Consider the following 26983-nt stretch of genomic DNA (forward strand, 5'->3'; position numbering starts at 1 on the left):
AATTGTTTTTTTTTTCTTTAAAAAATTGTTGGGGGGGGGGGGCTAAACTTGTTTTTTCAAAAAAAGAAAAAAAATTGCCTAAACTCCTCCCTGGCACTCGCTGATGAAGCTCTCAAAGATACGTTCACCTTCGATGAGAAAAATGACACACACACACACACACACACACACACACACACACACACACACACACACACACACACACACACACACACACACACACACACACACACACACACACACACATCTCTCTTATAGTATCGATGAAACAACGTTTCCAGTTATAAACATTGTGGAGGGAGCATATGATAAACTCTTCACCATGACTTCATCAAATTAATGAGGAATTTGAAGGAACCTTCAAGAAAGTTGTGCAACTTCTGAAACCCTTTATATTTTTATTCTTTACATTGATTTTAGGCTCACTGGGCGTAGTGGCGTGCGCCTGTAATCCGGCTACTCAGAGGCTTGGGTTGGAGGATCGCTTGAGGACGGGAGCTTTGCACTGGGCCGTGCTATGAGAGGGTGGAGGGCAGCCCGGAATCATGGCGAAACCCAATCCTTATCCCTGTGTCGTAAGAGGCGACCAGGGTTGCTTCAGGAAGGGCATCCGGAGTAAAACCTATGCCAAATCAGTATGCGGATCATAACGGATGGTCTGCTGTGGCGACCCCTAATGGGAGCAGCCGAAAGACGAATAACAACAACAACAACATTGATTTTAGACTCAGTACAGTGTATCTTGCACACAAATCATATGCAGGACAAATACGTTGGTTGACATCACTGAGCTTTTTGATGTGTATGACTGGGATACCTGGAAACTGGACAAATACTGATTTGAATGTTGAATTTGCAAATGGGATTTGAATTTGTTTCCGAGCATCATGAGGCCAGTTGATTTGGATGGTAACGCTAAATAGATCAACCTGATTGATGTAACGCTTGAGAATATTTACTGATGATGGCATGTGCAGCATAGTGAACAGAGAAGAGGTTATGTTGGAGGTTTTCTCCTTAACTTCCCCCCCTCTTCTTTTGTATGCAACACAGCTACGAGTAGCATCATTTGCTGCGGCCACAGCTGTTCCATTGATGCGGAATCCCCTATAGGTTAGAGTCCATCCATCCTTTGGGACCATACCCTGTGCAGAGCGTTGGTGCTGCCTTCGCAGTCTCCTGGGCTATTGGGCAAAATCCTGGACGGGTTGCCACTCCGACACGGGATACCAGCAAGCTGGTACTCATTTTGCTGACCTCAGAAGGATGACAGGCTGAGTCAACCCCAACCGGTGTTAATCCAGCAGCCAACAGGACTCGAACTCATGGCATAGGTTAGAGCAGGCATTCGTAATTTGACCAGGGTACCGGCCATAGCTCACCTACTTTTCATGAAGGACACCGTCGGATCTTTAACGTACACCAATGAATGCTGGTCGACAGGACGTCCAATTTCGCATCCACCTGAGGAAAGGCACACACATTGATGAATGGCCCTGCCTGTGAAACACCAGGATGACAGTTTGTACCTGGTTTGGGATTAAAACCAGGTCATGCGGCTCAGAGGCGAGTGTCCATACCTCTCGGCTGTCTCTGCCAGCCCTCTACTTTACGAATGCAGGACTCATCCAAAATTGCCTTTCATTATACCGCTACACTTTAAGATACACCAAGGGACTTGAATGTCGAGATCTGAACCTGCTTCTTCCCATTGGAAAGATTATTCAATATTTCCAGGTTGAATATAGCAGCCGAGCTTTGTGAAGAAATTAAGCCCGAATTTCATTATGATGAAACGGAAGACCAAGAAGGAACCCAAAGAAAAAATCTCCGATAAATTTAAGGAATACCGGCGGTGTCGGTTACCTGAAGGTCTTGTAAAAAGGCAATTAATGCTTCCCTTTTGTTGGAGGGACACAACACCTTGATGGTGGAATTGGAATACAAAATCTTCCTCAAGTCTGTGATTGAACACAAGTCTGTCACTCGTTGGTGAAGATGCACCAAATACCTTAAGATTTCGGAACCCAAACAAAAGTTGAACATGATTCATATTTTGATGGGTGACCTTGGCTGAGGGATGTTGGGATACTTTGGATGTTAGCTGGCTCATCTCCGAGCTGCTCAGGCGTATATTTAAAAAAAATCGAATATCATCATAATAGAATGGGCGTAAGCATGGAACTTCTAACACACTTTTCTCCGAACATATTCTGTTCATACATCCGAAATATTCACCGTGTTCCATGTATTTACGCAGGTGATAGCGGATTCAACAAATCGAACATAAATAGAATTTTCAGAGGGAATCGATGATGTCACAATCACCTACTTTTCGTGAAGGACACCGTCGGATGTTTAACGTACACCAACGAATGCTGGGAGATTTTATGAACTTTTTGGTAGATTTTATGATTTTATGAACGAATGAACCCAGCGTTCGGCGGCCGGTTCCAGATGATGTGCTTTACTTAACTAAGTCCATGAGTTCAGGACGTTTGTTCAACTGAGCATTTACGACTTTTATCCTGCCATGTTGTTAATCTGTTGATGGAGGTAATGTAGAAACGATGAATATGTCAAATCGTTCGTGTTACTCATCCGCCACTGTGTGTCAAGGCCAACGATCTAAAGCGACCGGTCTCAAACGCTACCATGGGCACCCAGACACACCACCAATATGAACTGAGCTGTTGAATGTGGTGCAAAACATCCAAAGAAACTACCGTAACCGAGTACTGTGATCCGTCCTGTCCCCCATCTGCTGGTGTATGTAATCCTTTGTCCTGTCACATCCGACCAAAACGCATCACGGCGCGGTCATCAAGGAGCACTGCGTATTCAAGCATGCTGCCCTTCAGATGGGGATGTGAATCGTAATTATGTCTGCCAAGCTGCCTGTGCCATGATCTACATTTCTATTGTGAATGTTAATGATCCCATTGTATCTCTCAAAAAGAATAGGCCATTGTGTGATGGTACCTCGGCATGCTGGCCTTCCTGTTGAGCTGTGCACGATGAGTCACCCTCTTATTTGGGGCCCAGGAGTGTCTGATTAGTTTCGCAAGCATACCCCTCCCACTTGGTTTCACCATCGGTGTTTGTGGTGCAGCATTGCTGTTACCTTTGCATGGATGCATTCTGCCTCCTTCCTCCTCAGGTTCCCTCCCCCTCCGAAATCTCCCTTTTCAAGCTTCCCACCTCCCCCCTTTACCCCCTATCTTCGGACTTTCTACCTCCCCCACTCTGCCCCAATTTTTAGGCTTCCTCTGTGACAACGGTTCGCATTCACCAACACGCAAGTTCATGCCAGAAACCTTTTCACCCAAGTATGAACAAATGCTCCTTTGCCAGCAAATCTTTCTATGTAGTTTCCAGGCAGTATCAATTTTTTTATTTCAGCCCACCTCAGTGTCACGGTGAGGTAATGCTGAGCCGATCCCTTTAACGATTGAGGTAGAGGGACCTCACCCTCTCATACCTTGGTCTACTTAATTCAAGGTGACCCCCTCCACTTCCTTCCCCCTACCCAGTGCCACATGGCTTCCCTCGGAAGACTGCGGACACTGCCACAAGGTTAGATTAACGTTTAGAGCGACTCAACTTGGCGACATGACACAGTCAGCTACAGCACATCATTGCCTGCAGTCATGGCACTTGACCTGATTGGGACCCACATCCTGGTCCCCTTGCCAAACAAATGTGGAAGATTAGTTCTGGAGGTTTGGCATTCCAAATACCGAGAAGGTGCTTTTTGCTGATGTTTGGTCCAAAAAACACTTCTTGATGCGTGTGCTCTTCGCACGAACACATGACCAGAGATGGATGCCTGCGAATAAAAGCAGACACCTGCTGGAACCTGGGTTGTTTTGGTCTGAGGAAGTTTGTTGGGTAGTGGATGAAACGTCATCTGAGACTAGGTCTGCTCTCGCTTCTTTGATGGAACATTGCCAGGGTAGGTATTAGTACGATTCAGGGATGCCGTAGTGGTAAAAGGGTAACGGGAGCAATTGCCCCTCCTGCCCTGGCGTCCCAACTATGATTTATTTATTTTTTTAATGGGGATGGATGTCCATTTTTTTTTACAACTACGTTTCACCCCAATCACCCTTCGAGTGTGTGCACGTGTCATGCAGACACTTGAGCCTGGTTTCTGCACTGCTTATCGAGCGAACCTCTGACAACAATATATCACAAGGATCCTCGGAGTGCACACCGACTCATGCCGCTAACTTTGAAATCTTGGAATATTATTTATCAGTGCACCAAGTGTGTGTGTGTGTGAGGTGGCTCTCGGTTTCCTTTACAGCTCAGTGTCCATTGAGGCAATCCCTGTGGCTTGAACGGGGAAATGATGACTCGGAATATGAAGTAGTCGCCGGATTGCAACGATTGGGCCTGTTTGTTTAAAATTGCAAGACTGTTCTGCGGCCTTGCTCAGGTGTGTGTTTTTAATCCTCAGGTCGAGCTCCATCGACCCTCCCCAGCTCTTGCAAGATGCATACATTCTTCTAGTAGCCACTCCTCGTTAGACTCCAAGCCTGGTGTTCGATTGATGGTTAGGATGGCTGGCTTAAGAACGTCGGGTCTTGAGTTGAAGCCTCTGTTTTTAACCGTTAAATAACACCAGGTGGGTTGACTCAGCTTTTCCTCCTTCCGAGGTCATGAAAATGAGCACCAGCTTCCTGGAGACAGGGGGCTCTGCATCAGCGGCACAGCTGTGCTCCCAGCAATGATGCAACCAACAGCTGCAGGCTCCATACGAAATATTGACGAGTTAAACTCTCCAGAAACCCAGCTTTCCTCTCACCTCTACAATTTATTCCTCTTTTCTCTCGTTTATGGAACTGATGCAGTGCCCCCCCCCCCTCCACTGTAGGTTTAGGCAGCAATTTGTAATTTCTTCAGGATCCTCTCTTACTCTTCCTGAAGGACACTGGATCTTTCACATTCACCAATCAAATGTTTATCATACAGTACATCTGATAGATGGCACACACATTGATGAATCGTCCTGCCTGCGAAACACCAGGATGACCATTTGGGGGTCATCCGAGACTCAAACCCAGGCGAGACTGCTCACAGGTGAGTGTGCACACCTCCAGGCCATCCTACCCTACACTACTGCCCATTAAGTCTACCTAATGCTTCCTTCTTACTTGCAATTTACCGTATTTCCTTGGTTCCTCACTCTCCTCTTTTCCCCCACTTCATTCATTGCTTTGCTTGTGGCCCCACTGAGGTTGAGTTGGGGGTTAGGGTTCGGCCCCAGTGCCCAATTGTTGAGTTGGGGGTTAGGGTTAGGCCTCACTGCCCGATTGTTGAGTTGGGGGTTAGGGTTAGGCCCCACTGCCCAATTGTTGAGTTTGGGGTTAGGGTTAGGCCTCACTGCCCAGTTGTTGAGTTGGGGGTTAGGGTTAGGCCCCACTGCCCAATTGTTGAGTTGGGGGTTAGGGTTAGGCCCCACTGCCCAATTGTTGATTTGGGAGTTAGGGTTAGGCCCCACTGCCCAATTGTTGAGTTGGGGGTTAGGGTTAGGCCTCACTGCCCAGTTGTTGAGTTGGGGGTTAGGGTTAGGCCCCACTGCCCAATTGTTGATTTGGTAGTTAGGGTTAGGCCCCACTGCCCAATTGTTGAGTTGGGGGTTGGGGTTAGGCCCCAATGCCCAATTTTTGAGTTGGGGGTTTGGGTTAGGCCCCACTGCCCAATTTTTGAGTTGGGGGTTAGGGTTAGGCCCCACTGCCCAATTTTTGAGTTGGGGGTTTGGGTTAGGCCCCACTGCCCAATTGTTTAGTTGGGAGTTAGGGTTAGGCCCCACTGCCCAATTGTTTAGTTGGGAGTTAGGGTTAGGCCCCACTGCCCAATTGTTGAGTTGGGGGTTAGGGTTAGGCCCCAATGCCCAATTTTTGAGTTGGGGGTTAGGGCTTGGCCCCACTGCCCAATTGTTGAGTTAGGGGTTAGGGTTAGGCCCCAATGCCCACTTGTTGAGTTGGGGGTTAGGGCTTGGCCTCACTGCCCAATTGTTGAGTTAGGGGTTAGGGTTAGGCCCCAATGCCCACTTGTTGAGTTGGGGGTTAGGGCTTGGCCCCACTGCCCAATTGTGAGTACGTTTCTGTTTTTTACCCGTGACGTCATCTCACTCTTCCTCAAGCCACAGACCTTGTGGACGATATTATTTTGTGTGAAAATCCGTGTGCAATTATTTTTAAACTTTCAACCAACATGACGTGCGTGTGTCCTTAACACCAGTGTTGGGCACAAAAGTGATAATCTGATAACAGATAATTATCGAGGTTAACTTTTTTAATCGGACTATGATCGGAAGTTAACTTCAATCTATCGTTATCGGACCAGTTAACTTCCGATAACTCGATTTTTTTAGTCCGATAATGTCCGTTAACATTTTTATCGTTTCCGGGTCGCATTTCACCGAACTAATTATCAATGAGGAGAACAATGTACATGATTATAGATTACTTGTTTTACAAGATAATGCTGAATCAGGCCGCCACGTGAAGAAAAATGGAAGAAGATGGAGGAGGAGGAGGAGTAGGAAGAAGAAGAAGAAGAAGCCTTGCAATGGCGATTTCCTCAGCCATGCGGCTGCTCGGCTCTGCAGGTACTGGGTTCGGTCAAGGTTGGGAAACGTACAGATCGGTTAATTCAAACACAAGGTCGGTCTAACCTTCGGCAGAGCGACGGACAATCGGACATGAGTGTTGAGGCGTGGAGATACCGTCACGCCATGTTTGTAAGGTCGGGCCTCTCATGTTTGAAGTAACTGTGTCTTCCTGTTTGTGTGCGCAGCGTTCCGCGGACCTATTCCCGCTGCTCTTTTGGTAAGAAATGGACATTAATTTGTTTGTTGGATTCACATTGTGTCCTTGACCTGTCCCGTTGACCTCCCAATGCATGTTGGACTCCGTCCGGTTAAACGTGCTGTGTGTGTGTGTGTGTGTGTGTGTGTGTGTGTGTGTGTGTGTGTGTGTATGTGTGTATGTGTGTATGTGTGTGTGTGTGTGTGTGTGTGTGTGTGTGTGTGTGTGTGTGTGTGTGTGTGTGTGTGTGTGTGTGTGTGTGTGTGTGTGTGTGTGTGTGACGACTCATAGACTCATAGACTCTAAAAAGACACAAAATGCTTATTTTATTCTTGGGTTTAGCATAAATAAGCCTTTTCTATAGGTTTTGAAGGTTTTTCCTTGTTTTTTGAATTTTTGTTAAAAAGTAGTTATCGTTATCGGATTATCGTTAACTTCTGATAACTTTGTATTGTAATTATCGGATTGTCGTTATCGGACTTAAAAATTGGGGTTATCGGATTATCGTTATCGAAGTTAACTTTTTCGTTATCTGTGCCCAACACTGCTTAACGCTAACTTTGATGTATTGTTTCAAGTTATTTTGATTCAGCACCGCTTGTTTCACACTTATGTTTGTGCATTTAAACTTTATTAATTAGAAATCATCTGAAAATGCAAAGAACGTCCACTTTAAATTCGGACTTCTTCTTCTGTATGCTAAATGGTACCTTTGACCTTTTTGACCAAATTATAAATTTATTTTTTCAATATTCTCAAAATAGAACTTTTTGAAAATTTGATCTCAAAAGTTACAGCACGCACGCACGCACGCACACGCACGCACACGCACACACAGACACGATTGCAATACGCCATCTCTCACTGCGTGTGTGCGTGATTGGCTCAGAAACCTAAAAACCAAAGTCCGGTGCATCATCATCATCATCATCATCATCATCATCATCATCATCATCATCATCATCATCATCATCATCATCATCATCATCATCATCATCATCATCATCATCATCATCATCATCATCATCATCATCATCATCATCATCATCATCATCATCATCATCATCATCATCATCATCATCATCATCATCATCATCATCATCATCATCATCATCATCATCATCATCATCATCATCTTCCTGTTGCATCCTTGTGTGTCAAATATTCCCATCATTATGTGGAGAATTAATATCCTGTATTTCCCACTCACCCTTGTGTGTAGGTGGCCATGCATTACCTTTGCAGGTCTTTGATTGAATCTGTAATCGCTGATCCGGGACCAGCAATGGAAAAACGTTTTACCTTCACAGAAATTACCACCTGGAAATTCAACAAAACGCATTTACTGCTTTTGTTTTTCCCACAACAATCCACAGTTTCAAAGTTGAGAATGATCAGACTCGGTATTTCTCTCTTTTTGAAATGTGACTTTAATTTGACCTTAAATTTTGTCCCATTAGACATAATGTTGGATATACGTGTCGAGAAGAGTTGAGCTACATTTTCCCAACATAACCTCCAACAAATTGACTAATAAGATTGTGCACAGGTAGAGCACTTACCTTTGCATTGTCGAGACGAAGTTAGAGTCCCGACCCCACTATAAACAGTCAGGTCGATGTGTCGCAGGTAAGATGTTGTATCGTATACTGTGTGCACCTCTCTGATGCACGTCTGCCAGCATTCATCCATGGATGTTAATGATCACACCTTGTCTTTTGCGAATAGTAGGCAATTTATCACCAGCAATGTGACCAAATTCCAAAATCCTGCCCAAATCAGACGTAGTCAAACAGGGTGGCAACGGCAATCTGTTCGTGAAATACCGGGTCAAAACCTCCTCAGATGATTAGTAGTTGTAGTAATAGTAGTAGTTGTCGTAGTAATAAGTCGTCGTCGACAACTATTTATTTTCCTAGTGATGAAAATTAATTGAGGCAGTATTTTATTTTTCTAATTTTTATGTCCATGTCTCATGGAGTGAGTTGTTTCGTTGCAGAAAAAGGGCATGGTGAGCTGTCGGTGTACTTTTAGATGAAAAACAAGGACATTAGGAGATCATGGACAAATCCACATCTTGCGGGATTTGTACCTGGGGGGGGACTGGTCTCGTGAGAGCCCACGGATAGGACCACGATTCGCCTTTTATGTGAGGATTAGTCAAGGAAAGTACTGAAATTTAAAGAAAGATACAAGATGCTCTGAGTGGAGCACACACCCCTGGCTAAGTCCCAAACATGAAAACATTGTTGACTACTATGAGTGACAGTACATGATGGTGGATGAAAACGCTGAGAATTTAATCCACCCCGTTCATCTTCAAGATGTCACCGGTTGTTGGTGTTGAAATTGTCCCTGTCTGTCGTTGAATTAACACCAGGTGGGGTTGACTCAGCTTGTCATCCTTCCGCGGGAGGCAAAATGAGTACAGGCTTCCTGCTAATAGGGGCATTGCATCAGCGGCACAGCCGTGCCCTCAGCCAGTGATGCTACCTGCAGCCTCATGCTGCATACGAAGGACAAGTTGGAGGAGGTGTTGAAATTTACAATTATTCTGTTTATTTGCCCTTCGAGTCGAACCCAGGATGACCATTTTGCCTTTCGATGCCTCGTAGGAGCAGGCCGAAACCTGTTTGCTACGTTTGTCTTTTGGGCTGATGTCTACGAACACATGGAGTCACACAGTGAGCAATCCAGCAATGGGGCTCACGGCAGCTTGCATTGTCCTCAAAAAAAAAAAAAACTCAGCTGCATCACCATTTGCCAAAGAATGCCATCTGTGTGGGTCGCTTAGCAGCTGTTTCTCACATAGATCTCCCTCCCATTGGACAATCGTAATCCTTCAAAGTGCCCCGGGGAGAGATGTTCGGGGTGACATCACCAGGGTGTGATATGCTCACAGAGATCTGACATGTGTACACGAATACTTCCACAGTAAATGACATTTGTTGAAGTTTTCTGCAGGGATGCTACTCGTCCCCATCCAATGAATGAACACCACCATGTTTGACTCTCCTCGAGGTCATAAAGTAGCTAGGTCGTCAAATCAAGTGAAAAGTAACAGTTGTGAAAGTTGGAGCTTTTAGCGGTATAGCGATTCTCTTGTGTTAAATTGTTGGGGAGTGGAAGTCCAAAAAAGGAGTTTCATTTGGACGCTGGAAGCAAGGCCGAAAGGGAGAATGCGATTAAGAAAGAAAAAGGAAAACAAACCAAGAAATTGATCTTATTGCCTGGACATTCCACGGGCAATTTGTTTTTTTTTTTTCTGTTTATTAAACAGGCATTAAGGAACAGGAGTCCCATTTAACATGTCTGGCTTTGATAATTTTCTCTCGCCCGGATACAGGAGTCGTGTACCCTCGATATTTAAAATCCGCAAGAAACTTTTGATGCTGAACTCTTATGGATCGAGTTTTTTTGTTTGTTTGTTTGTTTGTTTTTTTTCTGTTAAAATGCCTAAACCGTGATGGATTTTTGTCGCCACCATTTATACGATCAACCCAAGCCATCCATAATTAATTTGGCTTCATTATTCACACCGACCGCAGCGCAGTCTCTCGGGTGGAACTGCTTTCCATTCTGAAGTCGATTTCAAAGTCTGTCGTTCAATCCATCGCACCCCTTCCTGTGGGCTCAAAGGACATCCTCAACATTCTTGAGGACCTCCACAAGTGTGGTTCTGTTCATGTATGCAGAGTGCAGACAAGTGTGCTTGTAAATCGTTTCATCTCGGGGGGGAAAAGCAATTCCATCAGTGTGTTTTGTTCGTTATTCGCATGATAAGCAGTTACAATCAGAAACCTCTCCTTAATGGTTGAAGCTCGGATCGTGTGGCAGGTTGTGTGTGTGCTCTCCGAGTGAATGATGCTCTAATTTGAGCTTCCCTGCTATGACCTCTTGAAGGTGCACATGAGGTTAAATGTTGAATGCAAACTGCTTTGTTGAATAAAGTTAGCTCGGATTCTAAGACGGAACTTGTTACTTGGTGAAAAAAATTTCACCAAGTATGTTGATCTGTCGTGTTTGTCTGTTTGTCACACGATTTTTGGCCACAGTTTTCAAGCAATCGTTCTGAATTTTGTGTTTGTAGGTGACCAGTCACGGATGGCAATGCCTAATTTTGGTGAATATCCGAATCCGGATCTGAGAATTTCCGAAGCGATTCTTCACCATTGAGAGATGTGGACAAAAACGATATGTGGCACAATATATCAGAAGGTTATGGATGTATTGGGACGAAACTTGGTGGACAGGTTGGGAGTGCCACGGAGAAGAATTGATGCAATTTTGGTGAAGATCCAAATCCAGATCTGGATATGAGAATTATTTATTTTTTTTACTGATTCTTCACCATTGAGAGATGGGGCTAAAAACAATATTGCATCATGTCTCAAAAATTTGACGATGGATTCAGATGAAATTTGATGGACAAGTTGGGTGTATTCAACCTGGCGGAGGTATGTGCTCCGCTGAGTGCCCCTCCGTTTCGCCAAGTTGTCACGCTGTGAGTAATTTTTCATTATCTTGTCTTTTATAATTCGTGATATTTAGACGAGAACAACGACTCCACCCACCATCATGTATAAAAGGAGAAGGAGGTTGTGAAGAAGCTATAATTTAAGACTTTGCTTGAAGTGAGCATCGCCATAAAATGAAGAAGAGATGAGGTGGGGAGGGGGTTTGTTTGTTCGTAAGAATGACAGATACAAACCTTGTTTCTTCCTATTTGATCGTTCTGTGCTCCGGGGAAGTTGTGAGGACTGACTCTTCGAACGATAGCTCCATTTTTATCCCTCATAGTTTATGCTGATGGGCCTTCTGGTACAATCACTCGGCAAGACGTGCTCAGAGCAAATAAAATGTTGGTTGACGGGAGTTCTCCATCTTCAATGCGCGAAGTAATTTCTTCAAATGTTCTTGGAACGGGAGATGATGGTGATGGACTTTGTTGTTGGTTTTCCTTCGATTATTCCTACAACCCAGGGCAGTGCACCTGACCATCATGGTGTTGTCAAGGTGATCCGGGTGGATGGGGTTAAATCCTCCATCGGAACGGTGACCAATTTAGCGATGGTGGGTCTGAGTGACTGCACCACCATCCTCCGGGAAAGCCCAAATGACCTTTGCTTCGGTTTCCAGGATGTGGGCTGAACGAAGACTCTCGATGAACCACCGAACTTTGACCCTCCCAAGGAGATTCTGGGGCCAATTTCCGATGGCCATGGATTCAATCACACCGTGGTTATCTGGACCAATTTGGTATGCCACACCAAACCAATACACTCATAGTGGAACAAAACAGGTATCTTAAATGGGAATGGAGATCAGAGATAAAGCACAAAACTTCGATTGAGAAAAAAAGCCCCGTGTTCCAAGAGTAATACCGATGGCTTGACCAGATAAATTAAGACCCATGCTCACACACTTGACCCATGTTTTCACACACAGGAGACAGAAAGAGGGTGGCAAGACCAAAATGGACTTCTCAACGTGTGATGCCTGCACGTGGTGGTTGTGGTGATAGTTTTTTTTTATGTTGAAGGCTCCAGTCACGGACTAAATAGTCCTCATCGAGGCCAAGCCTTAAATAAATAAATAAATACAGCAGACACTGTAAAGTGAGCAGTGAAAATGAGTGAGTAAGAAAAGTGTGAGAAGTTTGTTTGCAAGAAAGAGAGATTAAAGCTAGCCCAGCAGCTATAGTTTAAGTGAGACAGAAAATAAGGCCAGCAATCGTGATACGGAGAGTGTAAGATGGTTCCGGGCACCACTTTAACACTCCTAAGTCAGAACGGTAGTGCCACCCTGAGCGGTTGCTCTCTAAAACATACTACCTAAAACAAGCTCAAATGAGCTAAGATCCTCGTCCTCTTAATGATGATGTCATAAAAACGAATATGACGTCATTGTGATTTTTCAGGTTTGCGATAAATTATCTGTGCTAATGCCCGGCTTGATTCCCGCAAACAAAATTCAAACAGCTTGCCTAGTTTCGGAGATAATCGTATAGGCGATTTCCATTCGCGGCGATATTATGACGACAACTTTTTTTCAAGGAAGAATTTCCAAAATCGGAGATGGTTACTGCCTGCGCGTGGGCTTTCTGCATATACATGGCAAGTTTCACGAAGATCCGATGAAAACTCAGGGTTGTGAAACAAAAAATGTCAAAAAATAGGAATGACGTCATAAAACTTTATATCATAGTGATGTATCATATGTGCGGTAATTCATCTCTGCTAATGCCGTGTTCGATTCCCGCAAACAGAATTTAAAAAGCTTGCCTAGGATCGGAGATAATTTTTTAGGCGATTTCCATTAGGGGATATTTTGATATCATAACTTTTTTTCTAGGAGGAATTTTCAAAATCGGAGATGGTTACTCTCTGCACAGGGTATTTTTACATATATCTGCCAAGTTTCAGGAAGTTTCGATGAAAACTGTAGGCTGTGAAACAAAAAAGTCCACAAGAAGAAGATGAAGAACAACAATGTGAGTAAGACTTAGAGATCCTCCACGAGGATCTAAAAACTGGTCCAACTGGATGGGTGTTTTTTTGGAGACACCATCTCCTTACTGGATGGCCATTGGCTCCCGAAAGGAGCTCTTCTGCCCTTTAGCAGGTATTGTTTTTAGTCCTACAGGGTGTCACAGTCACCCTCCTCACTGGTGACCCAGTGAGGGTAGTTAGTTTAGTCTCCGACTACTGACCGTGCAGCAGGTAGCACTGGGTTACATGTTACCAGGAGCAGTCAACAAACCTGACTGACCTAACAAAAGTGTTGGTGGGCTCTGCTGTCAGATGTGCCATGGGGCTTTGTCCGGATCCTTGTAGTGCTGCTGCGGAATGTACCGCTGTCCTCGTCCAGACCCTGGTAGCGCAGCTGCTGGCATGCTTTTGCATCTCCCACGTTGCTCCAGTGACGTGAAGAAACTCAGCAACCCACAAAGCACTGTCCACTGCACAGCAGTTCTTGCAGCACGAGCACGCAGCCTTCGAAGGCATTCATCATCTGGGACTGAAAAATCTCTGTTGTACGTCTTGCATGACTATTATAGCCTCTGTGGCTGTGATGTTTTAAGCGTGCCAATTGGTTGTGCTATATACTTCTCGTTCCTTCTGACGGTGGGAGGGGAATGTAGCTCCACCCATGATAGTGCCTGTTAATGTGTGGCTAAGACAATTAGAACATATAAAGACAGATTACAAATGGGAAAGAATTTTATAGGATTAGGTTGGAGGTAGGTTGGGGAGACACATACAGAGGGCAGGAATACTATGGTTTCTGTTTGACACTCTTTGACAGTTGATCTACCATTTCACACAGAAACCAAACACAGACAAGACGTTTATCACACTAAAATAAGAAAATTGTTGTCTGTCTGTCTGTCTTTTTTACCGTGATACATTCGGTCATTACTTGTCCAATCTCAACCAAACTTGATCGGAGGACTAAGGGTCACATGATTGAGGTTGTAGTGATTTTATTTGTCCCCCTCCCCAAGCGGGTTTCCGCCTTGAACAAAATCCATGTGAAGATGTATATCCGTGTTAAGACAGCTGAATTATGGCATTTTTCCAAGGCTGCTTATAATAACAACACTCATGGTAATAGCATAATATTAATGTTATTACAAAACAATATCAATATAAACAAGAGCAAAAATTGATTTGTCACACATGTCCCTTACTGATATCATATTTTCTATGTTTAAAAAGGGCATAACTGTGAAAAATTGACGGAATGCCCTGAAACTCAAACTTGTTCTGTAACTTATCATAATAAAGCCAATTATCAAGTTTCAGTTGAATATGTTAAAGGTATGGGAACAAGTCTGAAAACCCACAGGTGGGATAGACGGACGGAGAGCAAACCCCTCCGATGAAACCGGTAGGGGACTAATAATATCCCCTCTAACCAAGGGGTTTTTCCTCCTTGGACAAACGCCGTGTCAACATGTATAAATAGCTTATCATGGCATTTTATGGAGCAAGCCTACTGGAAAAATATATAATGATGAACCATAAACACGTATGATTACCTTTTTAAACAGTGCTGTTTAACACTAAACTGAAAGGGAGGAATCCCGATGTTCTTGAGGCCCGAGCCGAGATCTACTGTAATGTATATACCCCAGAGAGGACAATAACATGACCATTCCTGCTGCTCCTGCAGGGAGTGGGTATACAAAGTAATGAAATAACTATTCTCCCTTACCCCTTTCAATCCCTACGACCATTCTCGCAACATTATCGTAACCTTTTAATGCCTCCCCGCTTGTACCCACGAATTTTTCATGTTTCTTGTGAGCACTGCAATGTCATCGTTTCACTTCTATGTTCTACTTCCTCGTTCTACCTCATTGTTCTACTTCGTTCTTCTGCAGTTGATAACTTATAAATGCTTAAAGACGTTTGAAGATTTAATCCACTTGTGCTGTCTTTCACTGTGACCATTTTGGCGAGTATGCCCAGCATCCCTCAACATTATTGGAGGTAGGCCTTAATCCTGCAGTGCACTGCAATCGTCTGGTTTACAGGTTTTGGATATTTTGTGTGAATCGTAGTCTGGAGGTTGGTGCTGTTTATAACTGTTGTTAGTTTGTTTGCTGCTACCCTTAATGGCAGCTCATGTTAGCTCACCCTTTACAGTGATCCCAGTGTTGAAGATCAGAGATTTATGTTGGGTTATTCAACGGGAATCAAGGAACAGGAGTTCCACTCTGCATGTTTTGGCTTGATGATCTTCTCTGGCCCAAACCAGACTCTGTGATGTCATGGTAAGATCATTTGCCCTGAGTTTGGGAGGTCGGTGATTCGAAACCCGGTCGAGTGGTACCAAAGACTTTAAAAATCATACGTGGCGATTCCGTGCTTGATGCTCAACATTTAAAGGGATAGAGCATGGGCAAACAACCATAGATTGGTATCCATTGCATATGCAATGCCCTCTGCTGGTTAGAGCAGTGATTTGGAATTTGTTCATGGTGCCGATGAGATCTCGCCTACTCTTCGCGAAGGACACCATGCGAACTTTGATGTCCACCTACGGATGATGGCAGATTGGACGCCCAGTTTAACATAAACCTGAGGGACGGGCACATACACTGATTAATCACCCTGCCTGTGAAACACCAGGATGGCAGTTTATAGCTGGACCGAGTTTCAAATCCAGCCAAGACAGCTTAGAGGTGAGTCTGCTTACCTCTCGGAGAACCTGTCAGCCCACAAAGGAGGTCATTGTTACCGTACTAATGTTCACGTGGAGCACGTGAATGTTGGGAGTGTCATAACTGCAGATGCAGTAACTCCTGTCGGTGAGATTAGGAATTTCTGGAAAATAGCCCAAATGCCAGAGATAACTCGCAAATTATTCGTTTAAAGACACCGTGGGAATTTTGGGGTCCATCAATTGATACCAGCAGAGGGGACACCAAGCCCAACATCCACTCGAGGAATGATGCACTTTGTGATGCAACAGCTTTGCCTGTGAAGTACCAATCCAACAGGTTAAAGTCAGGTCAGGAAGCAAATCCAGACTAGATTATTCAAAGGTAAATGATCCACCTCTGCACCATCCTGTAATATAACGACATTACTGATGTTAAACACATTTTTGAGTATGGAAATGACATCGAGCCATCTCACATTTCGGGTTTTGTCCAAACACTTTGGCAAATGCTCGGTTATGGTTTACTCATCCCTTAGGTCTTTTCCAGAGGGTTTTTGGCTGATTGAACCTCCCAGCTAATAGTTTAAAACCAGGTGGAAAATGTACTACATGCCATTGAGGTTAACCCTTTGAACCCTCGCGGCCGCTATTCAAACCTCCCATATACCTGAGCATCCGTTTTACCAGCCACTATTCAAAGCTCCATATACTGGACTGTGTCCAATAGCCAAGGAGACTGCTTAAGCAGCACCAACGCTCTGCACAGAGTATGGTCCCAATCTCTTCCTCCATTTACTGGAGAGTCTGCTTTACCAGCCGCGATTCAAACCTCCATGTGCCGGAGAGGCCTGACTTTTCTCCAGTGAGCCCAGTGTGAGGGAGCCGAAAGTCCAAGGAGCTCAGGGAATTCAGGGTTCGAAGGGTTAAGGCTTTTCCTAAATTAAGATATTAAATCAATTGTTTTTGTTTTTTTTCACTAATCATATCAGGTTAAAGTACTTGTATGCTGCATTCACATTTGATTAATTAAGTTGCACACTTTAGAATGTTTTAGATTACAATGAAAGCTCAATGTTTGGTTTGACCTGGTCTCTTTCACATGACCTTAGACTTGGAAAGAATGAACACTTTTGTGAATCCTGTCCTAAATTATTTTTCTCTAAAAGCCTTAAAACTCAAAAGCATGTTTTTATTTATTTATTTATTTTCTTTCTTTAGATCCTCGTGGAGGATCTCCAAGTCTTACTCACGTTGTTGTTCTTCATCTTCTTCTTGTGGACTTTTTTGTTTCACAGCCTACAGTTTTCATCGAAACTTCCTGAAACTTGGCATATATATGTAAAAATTCCCTGCGCAGACAGTAACCATCTCTGATTTTGAAAATTCCTCCTAGAAAAAAAAGTTATGACGTCAAAATATCTCCGCTAATCGAAATCGCCTAAAAAATTATCTCCGAAACTCGGCAAGCTTTTTGAATTCTGTTTGCGGGAATCGAACAGGGCATTAGCAGAGATGAATTACCGCACATATGATACAATTTTTATGACGTCATTCCTATTTTTTGACATTTTTTGTTTCACAACCCAGAGTTTTCATCAGATCTTCATGAAACTTGCCATGTATATGCAGAAAGCCCAGGCGCAGGCAGTAACCATGTCCGATTTTGGAAATTCTTCCTAGAAAAAAAGTTTACGTCATAATATCGCCGCAAATGGAAATCGCCTATACCATTATCTCCGAAACTAGGCAAGCTGTTTGAATTTTGTTTGCGGCAATCAAGCCGGGCACTAGCACAGATAATTTATTGCAAACCTGATACATCACAATGACGTCATATTCGTTTTTATGACGTCATTAAGAGGACGAGGATCTTAGCTCATTTGAGCTTGTTTTCTTTTTTGTGTAACACTAAAACCACAATAGCGTGAAGCATTCTCCGCTATCAATCTTTCACAATTCATGGTGAGCCTTCTATTAATGCCATCATGATTGGTTGGTGAAGCAGGCAGGGAAACATGGCAGGAATATCTTAAAAATTGCTCGTAAACGTCAACTGTCAACACTTTAACCAACCATAATGAGATGACACTGCAACTCGCACGGTAAGACGACAATGGGAAGGCCATGTCCATCACACCATGCTCGTTTTGGAGGATAATGTTTTCTTTATTCTGTACATTGTCTTTTATTTTACTGTTAAAGAGGGCTAGGCGTGCAGCAGAAACTTATCTTTGAAAGATGACCTCAGGAAGCCCTGTGGACCATGAGAAGGCTGACATTTTTGCTGCATTTGTCCTTGGTTGGCCTCGATCGATCAACCGGCTTGTCGCGGTCAGAGAGATGGAACTACTCATGATGGAAAGGCACTGAAAGAACGGCCTGTGCCTGATGCGTCATTGCGATTGCAGAGAAAAGAAAGCGGCAGAGTTATTCCAAAAGGAAAGCCACAGATGTCCATCATTTCATTCAATCTCCTGCTCCCCAGTTTGTCGGTCAAATGCAATGGGGCATCAAATTGTTGTTGGGAAAATAAGTTTGGTCTGGAAATGGGAAATAAATCGGTGAAAATGTCGATGCAATTATCCGCTTGAAAACGATCCTCCTCGGAAGGTGACGAGCACTTTCTCATCACCGAGTGAACCGAAAATAACGTTATTTTTCGCAAAAATGTCATTTCGTGTTAAAAATGTTTTTTGTTTTTGTTGTTTTTTTTTTTCTTACTATAGTCCAGGCCTCAAGTGTGAAGACGTCAATTTACCTTGACATGAATTGCAAAGGGGTGAGGAGACTATTGACAAATCATCACGGGATGAGGGATTTGAAACCTCAGTGTTATTGTCCGCATGGTGGAGAAATTAAAAAAAAATTCCTGTCACCTTCACTGGAACGCCAGGTCTGGCCAGCTGGTTCGTGAAAGACTTGGATCAAAAAACCATCCCCCAGCTGACCTTTCAAAAATGTGGGAATAAATTGGGGCTTTAATGTAGTAGTAGTCGTCGTTGTTGTAGTAGTAGTAGTAGTAGTAGTAGTAGTAGTAGTAGTAGTCGTGACTTTGCGGGTGTAATTTCAAGCTTGATGTGCTCTCCCAATACCTTCATGCCTGGTGTTGGCTTCATGGTTATGGTGGTGGGCTTTGGATCCAAGGGTCCTGAGTTCAAATCCCACTCAGCTGTTGAATTAATACCAGGTGGGGTTAACCTGGCCTGTCATCCTTCCGGGGTCGGCAAAATGAGTGCCAGCATGCTGGTATACTGTGTCGGAGTGACGACCCATCCAGGATTGTCCCCAATTGCCAAGGAGATTGCTTTGGCAGCACCAACGCTCTGCACAGAGTGTGGTCCCAATCTCCTCCTCTTCCTCCAATACCTTCGGGAAAACAGTGTACGGAGGATGTATTAACATTTGGTATGGTACCATTTGAGCAGGGTTTGAAATGCTTGAGGCCTATAAAAAGTCAGTGAACAAATCTTATTTCTTTGAAAAGTGAATGTGACATATATTTCTTTCAAAACGCCATTGCAAAATAACCTTGAGACTTTAATTCGTTTTGATTTTTATTTTAATACGTTTGTTCTGGGCAGAGACCTTAATATGTACCCCTCAGTATTGTTTCAAGGTTTACTCTGCCTGAGTTTGACACCTGAGAAAATTCCATCCATCTTCAAATTGTCATCTGGGTTGCTGTCCAGGCACATGGTGTGGCCTTGTCACCTGGCTTGCTCTCCAGGCACATGGTGTGGCCTGCTGTTCAGGCATGGTGTGGCCTTGTCATCTGGCTTGCTGTCCAGTCCAGGCATGGTTGGCCTTGACATCTGGCTTGCTCTCCAGGCATGGTGTGGCCTTGTCATCTGGCTTGCTCTCCAGGCATGGTGTAGCCGAGCCATCTGGCTTTCTGTCCAGGCATGGTGTGGCCTTGTCATCTGGCTTGTTGTCCAGGCATTATGTGGCCTTGTCATCTGGCATTCTCCAGACATGGTGTGACCTTGTCATCTGGCTTGTTATCCAAGCATGATGTGGCCTTTTCATCTGACTTATTGTCCAAGCATGGTGTGGCCTTGTCATCTGGCTTGCTGTCCAGGCATGGTGTTGCCTTGTCATCTGGCTTGTTGTCCAGGCATTATGTGGCCTTGTCATCTGGCATTCTCCAGACATGGTGTGACCTTGTCATCTGGCTTGCTGTCCAGGCATAGTGTGGCCTTGTCATCTGGCTTGTTGTCCAAGCATGGTGTGGCCTTGCCATCTGGCTTACTGTCCAGGCATGGTGTTGCCTTGTCATCTGGCTTGTTGTCCAGGCATGGTGTAGCCGAGCCATCTGGCTTTCTGTCCAGGCATGGTGTGGCCTTGTCATCTGGCTTGTTGTCCAGGCATGGTGTGGCCTGTAATCTGGCTTGCTGTCCAGGCATGATGTGGCCTTGTCATCTGGCTTGTTGTCCAGGCATGATGTGGCCTTGTCATCTGGCTTGTTGTCCAGGCATGGTGTGGCCTCTAATCTGGCTTGCTCTCCAGGCATGATGTGGCCTTGTCATCTGGCTTGTTGTCCAGGCATGGCGTGGCCTTGTCATCTGGCTTGTTGTCCAGGCATGGTGTGGCCTGTAATCTGGCTTGCTCTCCAGGCATGATGTGGCCTTGTCATCTGGCTTGTTGTCCAGGCATGGTGTGGCCTGTAATCTGGCTTGCTGTTCAGGCATGATGTGGCCTTGTCATCTGGCTTGTTGTCCAGGCATGATGTGGCCTTGTCATCTGACTTATTGTCCAAGCATGGTGTTGCCTTGCCATCTGGCTTGTTGTCCAGGCATGGTGTGGCCTTGTCATCTGGCTTGTTGTCCAGGCATGGTGTGGCCTGTAATCTGGCTTGCTCTCCAGGCATGATGTGGCCTTGTCATCTGGCTTGTTGTCCAGGCATGGTGTGGCCTGTAATCTGGCTTGCTGTTCAGGCATGATGTGGCCTTGTCATCTGGCTTGTTGTCCAGGCATGATGTGGCCTTTTCATCTGACTTATTGTCCAAGCATGGTGTGGCCTTGTCATCTGGCTTGCTGTCCAGGCATGGTGTTGCCTTGTCATCTGGCTTGTTGTCCAGGCATTATGTGGCCTTGTCATCTGGCATTCTCCAGACATGGTGTGACCTTGTCATCTGGCTTGCTGTCCAGGCATAGTGTGGCCTTGTCATCTGGCTTGTTGTCCAAGCATGGTGTGGCCTTGCCATCTGGCTTACTGTCCAGGCATGGTGTTGCCTTGTCATCTGGCTTGTTGTCCAGGCATGGTGTAGCCGAGCCATCTGGCTTTCTGTCCAGGCATGGTGTGGCCTTGTCATCTGGCTTGTTATCCAAGCATGATGTGGCCTTTTCATCTGACTTATTGTCCAAGCATGGTGTGGCCTTGTCATCTGGCTTGCTGTCCAGGCATTATGTGGCCTTGTCATCTGGCTTGTTGTCCAGGCATGGTGTAGCCGAGCCATCTGGCTTTCTGTCCAGGCATGGTGTGGCCTTGTCATCTGGCTTGTTATCCAAGCATGATGTGGCCTTTTCATCTGACTTATTGTCCAAGCATAGTGTGGCCTGTAATCTGGCTTGTTGTCCAGGCATGGTGTTGCCTTGTCATCTGGCTTTCTGTCCAGGCATGGTGTGGCCTTGTCATCTGGCTTGTTGTCCAGGCATGGTGTGGCCTTGTCATCTGGCTTGTTGTCCAGGCATGGTGTGGCCTTGTCATCTGGCTTGTTGTCCAGGCATGGTGTGGCCTTGTCATCTGGCTTGCTGTCCAGGCATGGTGTTGCCTTGTCATCTGGCTTGTTGTCCAGGCATGGTGTAGCCGAGCCATCTGGCTTTCTGTCCAGGCATGGTGTGGCCTTGTCATCTGGCTTGTTGTCCAGGCATGGTGTGGCCTGTAATCTGGCTTGCTGTCCAGGCATGATGTGGCCTTGTCATCTGGCTTGTTGTCCAGGCATGATGTGGCCTTGTCATCTGGCTTGTTGTCCAGGCATGATGTGGCCTTGTCATCTGGCTTGTTGTCCAGGCATGGTGTGGCCTGTAATCTGGCTTGCTCTCCAGGCATGATGTGGCCTTGTCATCTGGCTTGTTGTCCAGGCATGATGTGGCCTTGTCATCTGGCTTGTTGTCCAGGCATGGTGTGGCCTGTAATCTGGCTTGCTGTTCAGGCATGATGTGGCCTTGTCATCTGGCTTGTTGTCCAGGCATGATGTGGCCTTGTCATCTGACTTATTGTCCAAGCATGGTGTTGCCTTGCCATCTGGCTTGCTGTCCAGGCATGATGTGGCCTTGTCATCTGGCTTGTTGTCCAGGCATGGTGTGGCCTGTAATCTGGCTTGCTCTCCAGGCATGATGTGGCCTTGTCATCTGGCTTGTTGTCCAGGCATGGTGTGGCCTGTAATCTGGCTTGCTGTTCAGGCATGATGTGGCCTTGTCATCTGGCTTGTTGTCCAGGCATGATGTGGCCTTGTCATCTGACTTATTGTCCAAGCATGGTGTTGCCTTGCCATCTGGCTTGTTGTCCAGGCATGGTGTGGCCTGTAATCTGGCTTGCTGTCCAGGCATGATGTGGCCTTTGTCATCTGGCTTGTTGTCCAGGCATGGTGTGGCCTGTAATCTGGCTTGCTCTCCAGGCATGATGTGGCCTTGTCATCTGGCTTGTTGTCCAGGCATGGTGTGGCCTGTAATCTGGCTTGCTGTCCAGGCATGATGTGGCCTTGTCATCTGACTTATTGTCCAAGCATGATGTGGCCTTGTCATCTGGCTTGTTGTCCAGGCATGGTGTGGTCTTGCCTTCTGGCTTGAAGTCCAGGCATAGTGTGGCCTTGCCATCTGGCTTGCTGTCCAGGCATGGTGTGGCCTGTCATCTGGCTTGCTGTCCAGGCATGGTGTGGCCTTGTCACCGCAATCGCCCTCCTATCAACGTGAGGCTGAGGAGTGATTCTGTGGCAGGAATTGCAAATTGCAGAGGCAATGATATCCCTTCAAATATAGCCAATGTCCAACCTCCTTCCCAGTTAGCTGTGTGCTTTGCACTCTTCTGGGAGGGGGTGGTGCTGGTGGTGGTTGTGGTGATGGTTTGGGTGGGGAAGGCAGAATTTTCTTGCTCTTGAATTGAATTCCCAGTTTAATGATCCACACAATCCAAACAGCCACTGCAATTCTTGAATCAAGAATTCAACATATTATTGCTTCTATTCCCCCGAATGTAAAGATTTATGGGATTTTTCCAGCTCTGTTGCAGTTGGCCTCGATATCATTTCATGAGGATAATTTGGCTTCCTGGTGCAATTGAGCATTTTCCCTTCCTGCAACCTGCTTTCAAACATTTCTCAGCACGGTGAGTGTCAAGAGCTTCCAAATGGAGTTCTCTGCAGATTTGTGAATACTGTATGTGCTGACGTGGCAAAATTCAGTGTGGCAACAAATCGCCAGCAATATTCGGCTGTCACAGCAAAGTGACATGTGCAGTGTTTCATGCTGTTTGTGCATTGCTTTTAGTTTAATTTATTGATGTCATGGGATTGCGAGATGTGGTTGAAGCAGGGATTCTTGTTGAAGAGGTCGGACGCATTGCAGCAGCATAACACCAGTGAGGTGGTGGGACTGGGGGTCAGAGGGGGTGGTGTGGGATTTGATTTGAAACTGGTGAGCTGATTAAGTAAAGAGCTTCATCCTGGATGTAATGGGGCTTCCAGAGTGTTGTTTTAAATGTCCTCATATTGCCATCTGCGGGTACTCTTATTTGCCAGCCAGTGAGATGTGAGCTGCACATAGTCCCTCACACTTCTGAATTGAGACGTGGAGATGGCGAAGAAGTCCTGAGTGGTTGGGGGAGGGGGGGGTGAGAAAGACGTTACAGAAAGTCCATTGGAAAATAAGTAATGTTTTAGGCTCTGAAATGTTTGAAAAGGGGGCAAAACTTTTTGACTCCTGCTCATAATGGAATAAGAGATTTAATGAGTTCTTGGGTAAAGAACATTTGGTATAGAAATTCCTGTAAAAGCATCAATCCTGTAAATAAGCAGGTTTTTCCAATTTCTCTCAACACCTTGTGCACTCCGGACCTAACAAGCATATCTGCAGCCAAACTGTGTGGCCTATAATTACAGTGACACCATCTGGCGCAGGCCGCAGCAGGCTATGCAATCCCCAAGATCAGCTCAGGGTCACAATAAAGCAAGGGTTAGAAGAGACCAGCTGGCATTACTCCACCCTTCGGCCAGAACTCGTGGCTCTGACTCCAGACTCGCGGCCTCGGACAGGCAAGGCCAAGAAGACAAAAGGGGGGCAGGTTTGTCTTCCGTGACGCCTTTTCAAACGGTGAGTGGGGGCTTGGCATTAAGCCCTCCGTTGTTATAAAGTCTTTTGCATTGTTAATGTAAAAAAAAAAACAGAACTCCATTGAATATGTTAGACAGAAAACAATTAGAATAAAGCATGAAGTTGAATATCGAGACATCAAAATATACAGTTTGCAGGAAAATGTTTCCTTTACAATAAATAAATGAACACTTTTTGTTTTGTCAGTTCACTCTGATGTTATGCTGATGAAAAAGAACCCACTATTACTCATGGTTGAGGTGTGTCCATGGTCATTTTGTTGACTGTGATTATTATTTCTCGGTGACCCATGGAGTATGTGCATGGCATTCAGAATTTTTGAAAAGCTGAAAGTTGCACCAGCGCAAACTTCCTGAGAAGTGACGGGTTAAAATTTCCTAAAAACAAATGTCTCAGTTGAATGACTGATTCTCAATGACCCAGATTTCCTGAGTGCTGCAAATGGCTACATCCTGGGATTCGTAACTGTCCATAATCTCAGCTGGACCTGCCATGTCAACGCCATTGCTACAAGAGTAGAGAATAGGCTTATGGGCTTCCTGTGACGTCGTTCTCACCTCCTCACCCTCCAGGACCCATCAATATTCCCATCTGAATGCCTGTCTCATGATTCAGGGAACCCAGATTCAAATCCTATACACCATCTGTTTGCACATTGTCTGCTGTTATCTGTATAATTCCTATAAAAGTACACTGTCTCCTATTGTCTTTATCCTCCGTGTGATTTATGTTCAAGATTCCCGACGATTCTTGAGCTAATTTAAAAACTTGAAAGAATCTGAAAATGCAAAGCCCATCCACGTCCGCTTTGCATTCGGACTTCGTTTTCTGTATGCTAAACATGACGAAAACGGCGGAAAAAAAAATTGACGATTTTACGTGACCTTGACCTTTTGACCTCAAAAGGAATATAGGCTTCGGTGACACAATATGCAAACCCTGCTCAAATTTCAAGTCAACAGGATGGAATTTGATTGATTATTTTGTGACTTTAACCTTTGATCTTGACAGAACACAAGTTACACTTGAATTGGGTCACTGACATATTGATATTGCTGACATGTTATTTTATGCAACCTTGACCTTTGCCTTTTGATCAAAAAACAAACGAACAACAATCGGCTTCTCGCCTTTGATTGGTAAACCAATTCAGTGACCAAATATGCAAATTCTTAAAATTTCAATTGGATGAAAATTAACGATTTTATGTGACATTGACCTTTCGACTAAATTATTAATTTTTCTTCTCAATATTCTCATAATAAAGGTTTGCTGAAAATTCTGATGACAAAAGCTCAAATGTTTTTTTTTTTTTAAGTTACAGCCTGGACAGATGCACTCACACACAGAAGTGATTGCAAAACCCCATCTCTTGCTGTGTGAGCGACGGGCTAGTTAAATGAGAGCAAGTCCATGGTGCGCCATCACAAATCCCCATGCTTCCCGTCTAAAGAAAAATCCCACCTTAGTCTCCCGATGTTGATCGCATGAACACAGTTTCATTTGACCTTTTGACCCTGCCAGAGTGGGTGGAGCCAAAAATGACGATATTCTTGCACGTTAGCGCCATGTCGTGATCATAACTTGCAAGTCGCAACTTCGAGTGAATGTTTTAGTTGGATTCTTGCACCCGTGAGCTTGTTCTACTCAACATGCAGCTTGACTACTACAAATTAATTGGCAATGGAACATGCCGGTTAATTTGTTCCTGCAACCTTTGGGATGTACAGCCTTACGTACCTGGCATTGCACAGGTGCTGTAACTCATAACTTACATTGTTTACTTTTATGGTAGGCAGCACATCTTTCCGGATTGGAGGGCGCATTGTTTGGGGAGTAAACCACTCGGCTCGTGGCCACATCGTAGCAGCCTGAGAGTGCTTGTTTCACTTGTTGTTCGAATCTTTGGGAAATTTTGCCTTTCTTAGCGGCTTCGGGTAAACTGAACACTTCTCAGATCCTGCACTCAAATTGACTTTTGAGGTTGAGCAACTGCACTCCCTTTTGGAGACATGGTTGTTGAGAAGTCTGTGCAAAGGTTCCTGACTACCGTCTACCGCAAGCCTACCTTCACGTGGCAGTATACACGGTGGGACTCATTTCATCCCACACGCTACAGGATCACCATTATTAACGCCATTGTGGAGAGAGCCCTCACCATTTGCTCACCTTGCAAACTTGCTGCAGAAATCGAGCGCATCAAAGCCGTTCCGCTTGTTAGTGGTTACCCCGAGCAAGTCGTCGTTGGATGGATAGCTTGCAATATTGCCATTTGGTCGAAGGATGCCATCTTCGGACCTGTGAAGTGTCCAGTTTACCTAAAGCTGCCTTGGGAAGCTTTACCCAAGGCGGTTAACAAAGTCTCGTCCTCTGCAAGCGAATACAATTTGTACAAATTCTTCGCTTATTTTGAGACAACTGCAGCACTGTAGCAAGTCTGAGGTTATCCAGGTCACTCGGTGCCTTTCAGCCATGAAGTCGATCCGCAGCAATAGTCTTTGACCTTTATTCCCGGCATCCCTGCGAGCGTCTTGATGAGTGCAAGGTGAAAAAGCTTTGACATGTCTCTTCTTTTGTGGTAGCAAAGGACTCTTTAAAACATCGTATAATTGCATCAGGAAACCCTACTCCCCATTGGAAAAAGGTGTCGCATTGACTGGACA

The sequence above is a fragment of the Eptatretus burgeri genome, chromosome 4 (assembly GCF_056783735.1).
Source record: "Eptatretus burgeri isolate ZD-2024b chromosome 4, Ebu_testis_v1, whole genome shotgun sequence".
Lineage (NCBI taxonomy): Eukaryota > Metazoa > Chordata > Myxini > Myxiniformes > Myxinidae > Eptatretus > Eptatretus burgeri.